The 8222-nt window shown below is 36.6% G+C and overlaps 1 long non-coding RNA gene across 1 annotated transcript in view; it reads right to left on the reverse strand.

The window, feature by feature from the left end:
- The window catches only part of LOC116070318, a 10723-nt gene extending 2783 nt beyond the window's left edge, over positions 1-7940 (reverse strand). The window contains exon 1 of the long non-coding RNA XR_004110350.1: positions 7852-7940. This is a non-coding gene — a long non-coding RNA (uncharacterized LOC116070318). The remainder of the gene's footprint in view (positions 1-7851) is intronic.
- Positions 7941-8222: the final 282 nt, after the last annotated feature.

Here is an 8222-nt window from a genome sequence, read left to right on the forward strand (position 1 = left end):
TTGTGAAGGAAAAACCACAATATTTGCCAGTAAAATATGTTAAAATCATTATGAGTGGACAACAGATTAATAAAACAAATCTTCACCATGAAATTCAAATGGAAAAAAAGAGTTGAGTTGGATGAGAATTTTTTCAGTAGCATGCACATGAAGATGTGAAGAATCCAGAATGATTTATCAGGGGCATATAAATAAATACATTAAATATTAGACGGAATGTGTTCTCCACAACTGTTTTACAATAAAACTTAATAAACGCTAACAATGTACATTAAATGGTGGAGTTTCTGTGTCCTTTCAATATCCTGTTAGAGTCAACATGCCACTGTTAAAAGTCCTGTACTTTTTCAAAGGGTTGACCTGGACATGAGATGACCAGTTTACTCCATAGTGACAATACCAGAAAAAACCCTAGATACAATCAATCTTATAAGGTGATTGTTTACCATGAGAATTCAAATCCAGGGCCCTAACAAGAACTTGCATGTTTTTGAGATATAGATGAAAGACTAGATGTAGAGCTGGCTGGATGATTCTATTACTATCCTATCCTTCTCATGTGGGCTAACTCTTCTCTTCCATCCTCCTGCATGGTGGTTCATCTAGTTTATTCATGAGTAACAACTCCACAGCACTGTGTCTGGGACATATCTTACTAAATACTGATTTAGTTAATTACCAAGATTCTGTTCAGCAGAGTTTTAAAGATATAAGTCAATTGTCTCTTAAAATTTTGCAAAAAAAAAAAAAAAAAAAAAAAAAAAAAAAAAAAAAAAAAAAAAAAAAAAAATTTTGCAACACCCAATTCACTGGTTTTGATTCCTGATGCTCTGGTTGCTAGGTACATGACTTAAACTAATCATTTAATCCCTGCTTCCATTTCATTCACTAGAGTTGATAATGGTTACAACTGTGTCAGGTTACTGAGTAGCACTAAATGAGGAAATTTATGTAAAAATGAACAAAAAGCCTAGCAGAGAGAATGCACCAAATATTCTCTATTGTCATCACTACCACCAAAATCTTTGAATAAAACTGAAGTCAAATTACCATACTTTTAAGCACTCTATTTATGAGAGAAAATAGCATTGAACACAAGAAATCTCATTTAGTGTAACAAATAATTATTTACGCAGTGGCAAGTGGCAACATCCTAAGAATATTAAGGGGTCAGTGCAGATTCTGCCCAGTGTCTTTATGACTGAATCATGTTCGCTGATTTTAATAACAACAAGTGCTGTTATGATAATAATCATGAAGAACTATAAAATTGTGGCACTTCACACCAGTAGAGCAGTGCAGTCAATAGACTCTAAAGTACCCTAATTATGTGAGAAGTTGTCAACAATTTCATACCATGAAAGACACAGCATTCTCTTAGAACCAGACATTCATAATACAAGTCCAAACTTCTCTCCTTTCTAAGGTAGATCTCGAAAACCATGTGACATTACTGAATACAAAAGGCAGTCTACAAAGTAGGGGAGTCCCTCTTCCCATGAGAAACTGTTGAGATTCCTGAGACCTAGAGGAGTGGAGGCCAACTGCTGGAAACTGAGTGTACCTCATACAGAAATAAAGAACATGAGATCCAGCAAAATGGTATGATTGGCCAAGTGTCAAACTACTAGTTTGGGATATTGTTGTTGTTTGGTTTTATTTGTTTTGGTTTTATCTTGATTTTTCCATTCTATTTTTCTTTTATTGAAAATAGATTTTTCATACAATATATTCTGATTACAACCTTCCCCCTCCCAATTCTTCCAAGATCTTCCTCCCCTCCCATCCAAATCCATACTTTTTCAGTTTCTTCTTAGAAAACAAAAAGGCATAATAATAATGATAATAATAATATAAACAAAGAATAAATAAGGCAGACCAAGATAAAAACAAACAAACAGAAGAAAGAACACAAGAAGCATGTATAGATGCAGAGACACACATATTTGTACACACAAAATCCCATTAAGTGCACAAGCCATAATATATACACAAAGGATCTGTAAGGTAAAATAAAACAGTACAAAACAAGAAAACATGACAAAATACAATGAGTCGAAGAACCTCCAGTGATGCCACTGAGGTTGTTTTGTATTGACCATTTACTGTTGAGCATTGGGCCTTCACTTAAGAATAGTTTGTATCCCCAGAGAGACTGTTGGAGAGAACTAAGTTTTCATTGGAGGGTGGTTGCTTGTTTTTGACAGATTAGATTTTGTGAAAGTGCTTCCTAAGGAATCTATGTGTTAGCTTTCTTTTTATGAATGAGTTATTTAAGTATTAAATAACTCATGTGCACATTTATGGTTTTTTTTTCCTGATTAGTAATTGATGTGGGTGAGCCCAGCACATTGTGAGTGGTGCCACTCTTAAACATGTGGTCCTGGGTTGTATACAAAAGCAAGGTGACCAAGCTGTGGAGACCAAACCAGCCGGTAAGCAGAATTCCTTGATGGTCTATGCTTTAGTTCCCATTTCTAGGTTCCTGCCATGACACCCTGCCATTGCTTCCTTCAGTGATGTGCTGTAATCTAGAGGTGTACTCCAGATAACACGTTTCTCACTACATTGTATTTGATAAATGTTGGATGACAGCAAAAGAGAAGCAGACTAGAACATAGTGGTTCTCACCCTCCTAATGCTGCGACTCTTTAATACAGTTCCTCATGGTGTGGCAAGCAAAATAAATAACTGTAATGAAGGCCATGCCTATAGGGGGAAAGTTACAATATCTGATTACTAAGTTGGGCCCTTAAAAATGTATTATCTCCCAGGCCTCTGTGGTTCCTGCATTGATAAAGCAGAGAGGTTTCAGACATGTTTTAAAATGCACTCAAAATGATGCAGTTGGAAAAAACAAGACCACTGATTTTATCTTCTGCTTTGTTTTCTTGCCTTGGACCTTCCACCAAGGTTTCCATATGGGACACTCATGCAGCCCCAGCAGTCTGAAGCCCATCTTTGAGTTTTTAATGTCTATTCCTCCTATGGTTCCAGTTTCTAAAGAAGGCAAGACTACACGGTGGTTGTTCTCTCCCGGCTCCTGCCTGTCTGTGTCCCCCACCACCACCTCTGCTTCACATTTACTTTAAGTCTTTCAGATCTACAAATAGTCAATTTCACTGCACACTAATTCTGAATGGATGGCTCTGCTGGCGATGACTGGTAAGATCTCAGTGTGGATGACCTAGAGGAGAACATTGTCATCTTGCTTTAAGCTCTCTTCAGTGTTCAAAAGGACAGCTAAGGTAGAAGCAAGTCACTTGTCAAAGCAAACAGGATAATTCCCATATACTGGTCTATGTAAGCCATTTACAGCTCTGTGGTCTGAGAGCTTCACACAGGTAAAATGACAGCAGATTTTCTGTCCAGGTATAAGTGTTTGGGGTACCAACAGATCCCACTGGCAAAGGCTGTGTCAAATACTAAGGGACTGCAATGTTCATTTTTTTTGATGACTGTGATTTTCCCTAACAACCTAAGTTGGCATGCCCACCTCATCAGGGTGCTTGCTGTAAGGCTATCATGCAAGGCTTTATCTTTTCTCAAACCTAAGTGACCTTGATTTGCTCCATATCTTCTCTACAGCCTTGTCTGTAAAACAGTAGCGAAAGCTCTTCTTCATCACACACATGGACTTACAGGCATGTTCATTACCATTAACAAAGCAAATCCTAAGACCAAAAATGGGGATGGGAGAAGAAGAAGATCCACTGGGGTCCCCTTCCTAGTGCTCAACTTTAGTGGGGTGGAGAAGGTGGGAAGGCTATCATGAGAGCCTTCTTCACTGGAATGTGTTGATGTTTCACTGGCAGAAGTAGAAAGTCAAGTCCAAACAATAAGCTTTGTTTTCTGATTTTTCACACAGAGGTTACTTTTTCAAGTAAAGAAAATATTGACCAAATAAAATAGAGAGGAGTACTGTCTCATTCTTTACCAACATAAAATGTGTAGCATTGTTTTAATCAAACTAGTATGCTTCTGGGGGTGGAGCAGGGTGGTAGTAATACAACAATCTCTGCTTGTGTCTTGGCTTTCTTTACCTTTGAGCCTTCTCACATAACCTAGGTGGATGGTTGCAACACAGCAATGAACAATGCCCTCCCTGTCAGGCACCCCCTTTGCACTCTGATGTTAAGCTACATAATAACAAATGTCTTTGAGACCACAGTGTCGTGATTGTTCAGGGACATAAACTGTTGATAAAGAGACGAAAGTTCTGGCTTAGGAAACTGAACTTTGATATTGATAATATGTCAATAGATATTTTAAATTTGCTCTTGAAACTTAACAAATAAGAAAACTTAGATTCTAACAAATAAAACAAAACTTGGTTTGAGATAATTAAGCGAGTCTAATAGATAATTAATCAGGGTTTGGGGGTAAGAGATAGGGGATGTAAAGTCACAGAATCCGATTTTCTGCTTGCTTGCCAAGGTTTCTAGACTGCAGTGAGGACTACAGATGCTAAATGGATATTGCCCCAAACAGTGAGACCTACAGCCAACTACAGCTCACTCTTGTGAAAGTGTTATTTGTTTGACTCTCAGTGGTGTCAATACTTGCACAGAAACAGGATGCCTTTTCCATAGCAACTCAGCTAGGCATGAAGCTGGAAGTGCAGTTAGATGCCACTCTCAGGTCCTCTGAGGAATGTCTCCTAGACAACTTTGTGTTAAATATTAAGACATTGTGAGCTTTCTTCCACTTTAATGTTTGGATGCACATGAGGAACTTGTAATCAAGGTACTTTCTGTGTACCTGATATTGTGGCTAAGTAGAAACACAAACGTAAACGGAACCATCTCTTCGGGATTCTGTACTCCTCCCAGTCTCTCTCAAGTGCTAGCATACTAAAGCACAGTTCAGATGAGACTCTTTCCTTCCTCCCAGGTCCTCTTCATAAAAAGCCTGGGAAAAGTTACTGTCTAGTGTGGGAGCCAAGAACAAGCGCACTTCTGAACAAGTGGCTTGTATGAATATTGCAGACACTGAACAGTGTAACTAGTTCCCACTTTCCTGTGACAGCCACAAGTGTCAGCTCACCAGATACTGGTGAGAAGGTCATTCCTCTTTGAGTTTTCTAAACCTTGTACCAGGACCCTTTACATCCTTTATTTTCATGCGTTTACATCTTTCTTTTCCTTTTCTCCATTCTCTCTCCTTTAACTTTATGTTATTTTAGTTTGTGTCTAAAAATCTAACTTGGATGTGAATAAATAAATAAGCAAACAGTTACTTTGCCCAAGCTCTATTTTAAGAGATGCTGTTGCTGTGAAGGGATTGTCTTTGGAAGGTGGTTGTGAAATAACCAAGACAATAAGCAGATCAGACTCTCCCTCAGCAGCTGCCCATGGAAACACAGAACAGCAGGTGTCCAGGAACCAGCAAGTAGCTGCCTCATCATCACATGCACGGAAGAGACAGCGCTTGTTTGGAAGAAGCATTTTGATGTTTCCCAGATTGTAAAAATAAACATGATTAAGTAATATTCAAACCTGAGCTCTAAATTTCCCATTGGTCCCTTGTTACCTACTCAAGCCAGCATTTATTTTGTGGTTGGTTTCTTCTGTCATCCATGCCTATGAAATTCTCATGACAGAAAGTACAAAACATCCTCAAACACTTAAAGAGAACCAAGTATTGCATTTGCTGATCAAACTGAGGTTCAAGACCTATCCTTTTGAAACATCTTTCTTGGTAGATTGTAGAAACCCAGATAAACAATAATGAAAAATAATTAAAATAAAAATTTAAACCACATTAGAACAAATATGTGAGCAGTAAAACTTCCCAAGAATATTTCTTTATTTGCCAAGTGTTTACTAAGTTCCTGCATATATTGGGAATGAAGTGTAATGTGTGATTTTGCTTTCATTTTCAGATAATTTACCATTTTTGGAAAAGATAAAGTCAAAACAAGAAAGTGTATTAATAAAGTATAATTTCACAATAGAATTTGATTTCTGTAATGTTCACAATTTGGTGAATCAGCAATTTCAGCAAATTATGTTGGGGGTTGCTCATCTCTTTGCAATGGTAGACCTCAGTGGGTGACACAGACAGGCATGGTAAGCAGAAACAATGGGCTGAGCTATGTGTTCAGTCTCAGATCACATCTGCTCATATCAACAGAGGCATAAGCAACACACATATCTTCTTAATGCCACATTTTTCTTTTGTCCAGAAGCAACCAGCTCTATGCAACCATTTAATGTGGTCCAAATGAATTTCTCCATATGTTGGGAACATCTGGGCAGTCAAACCTTTTAAATGCAGGTGGCTTCTCTATATGAAAGAACCCCAAAGGATGAATGTATAAATTGCCAAGATTTCCAATTGCCCCTAGCCCACAAATTAATATTGTCCAGTTTCTACCATATTTTATTGGATGAAGAGTTCCAATAACTGTTCAGATGTAGAGAAAAGACTTAGACCTAGAGCTCTTACTAAGAAGAGTATAGAAGACTTTCTCTGATTTTTTTTATTTAAATGAAAACTAAAATAATGGAACAGGAACTACAAAGTTCTGGAAGAGTAAAGTTGTCAACCATAATTCTATACCCAATTCAATTATCCTTCTACAGAAGGCACAAATCATTTAGTACTTAGTAAATATTGAGAACATGGAGATAGAACTATAGAATATTATAAAAGAAACTCAACACAAAATTAAGATATATAACCTTAAAACATTGAGAAAAATAGGAGAAACTAAAATAGTATTGATTATATGAATCAATACCAATAAAAGAATTAATTAGAACTGTTGTCACCCAGGAGCCAGTTTTGGCTTCCAGCACCTATGTGGTGGTTCAGAACTGTCTGTATATCCAGTCCCAGGGGCATCAAAAATCCTCTTTTGGCTTTTGCAGGAACTTCATATGTGGGGTGTACAGATATACACATAGGCAAAACACCCATTCACATGGATAAAACTTTTTGAAAAATAAAAAGTAATAGTCATAATTAGATTTTAAAAGACCAAGAACCTTTTGTTATATAATATGCTTTTGTATATAGGTATCTGAAATACTAATTTTCAATTAATGTAAAAATAACTATTAAAATATGAGGTTTATAACTAAATACTGGAAAAATGATATATAATTCCTAAAGTAATAGAGAAGAAATATGAGAAAGTAAGAAAGTGAGAAAAGTAAAATGACTGCATTTTAGAAACCAATTACACATTTTTTTCCTAAAAACATTAAAAATTAAAAACAAGTAAAATAAACGGTGACATACTGGCAAATACAAAGATGCATGCTGTCAATAAGTTCATTTAAGATGAGAAAAAGTTGTAGACAAAGTCAGACTACAATAAAAAAGGATCATTATAAAAGATAAAATAAGTATTATAATTTTATAAAACCTCAAAATTATAACCTCAAAGAAGAAAATTTAAAATACTTAGAAATATATAGAGATGTTAACACACCTCCCTCAATAATAGATGTTAAATAATACACCCACCCACACCCATACACACATATACACACACAGAGTCTCCTTTGCTGGATAACAGATTATCACAATTAAAGTCACTTAAGATGGCTGCCATTTAATCTTTCATCAGTTTTAAAATGGGAAATCCATATTCTGTGCTCAGAACCTCATACAAATGCAATCATTAGGCCTTTCTGCACTAAGTCCCATGGCAGACTCCATCCCTGGTACCTATTGGCCTAAGGTCTTTCTTTTCTTATTGTCTTTTAGGAAATGGTTGTTTTCATCTCCTAATAGTCACCTCTAAGAGCTAGCCACCTTCTTTCTAGTTAATTCATTATCAACTTCTTAGTAATCCAATCAAGAGGGAGAAATCTTATCATCTTTGTCAGCCATACATACCATCATTCAAGTGGCCTTTATGTTGCACAGGTCCTGGATTCTAGTGTGCTCTTAGAATTCTCCTTGACACTTTTGAAGAGCTTTAAAGGAAAATGAAGTCTTAATATCTGAGGACAAATGGATGGAATTAAAGAGTATTAAACTGTGTGGTAACCTAGAGTCAGAAATGTCACACATTTTCTCCTATTTGTGAATTCTACTTCCAAATCTTTAGGTCTGAATTTATCACGTGGAGTATTCAGGAATGTAAAATAGGACCATGGGTTGGGGAAGAAGCCATAGAGAGGAGGACGGTAGATCATAGGTGATATGAAGGCGGAGATTGGAAACAAGGGTAAACTTAACTGAGAAGAGGTGAAAGCAACTGGGAG

This window comes from Mastomys coucha, unplaced genomic scaffold, assembly GCF_008632895.1.
Source record: "Mastomys coucha isolate ucsf_1 unplaced genomic scaffold, UCSF_Mcou_1 pScaffold22, whole genome shotgun sequence".
Classification (NCBI taxonomy): Eukaryota; Metazoa; Chordata; class Mammalia; order Rodentia; family Muridae; genus Mastomys; species Mastomys coucha.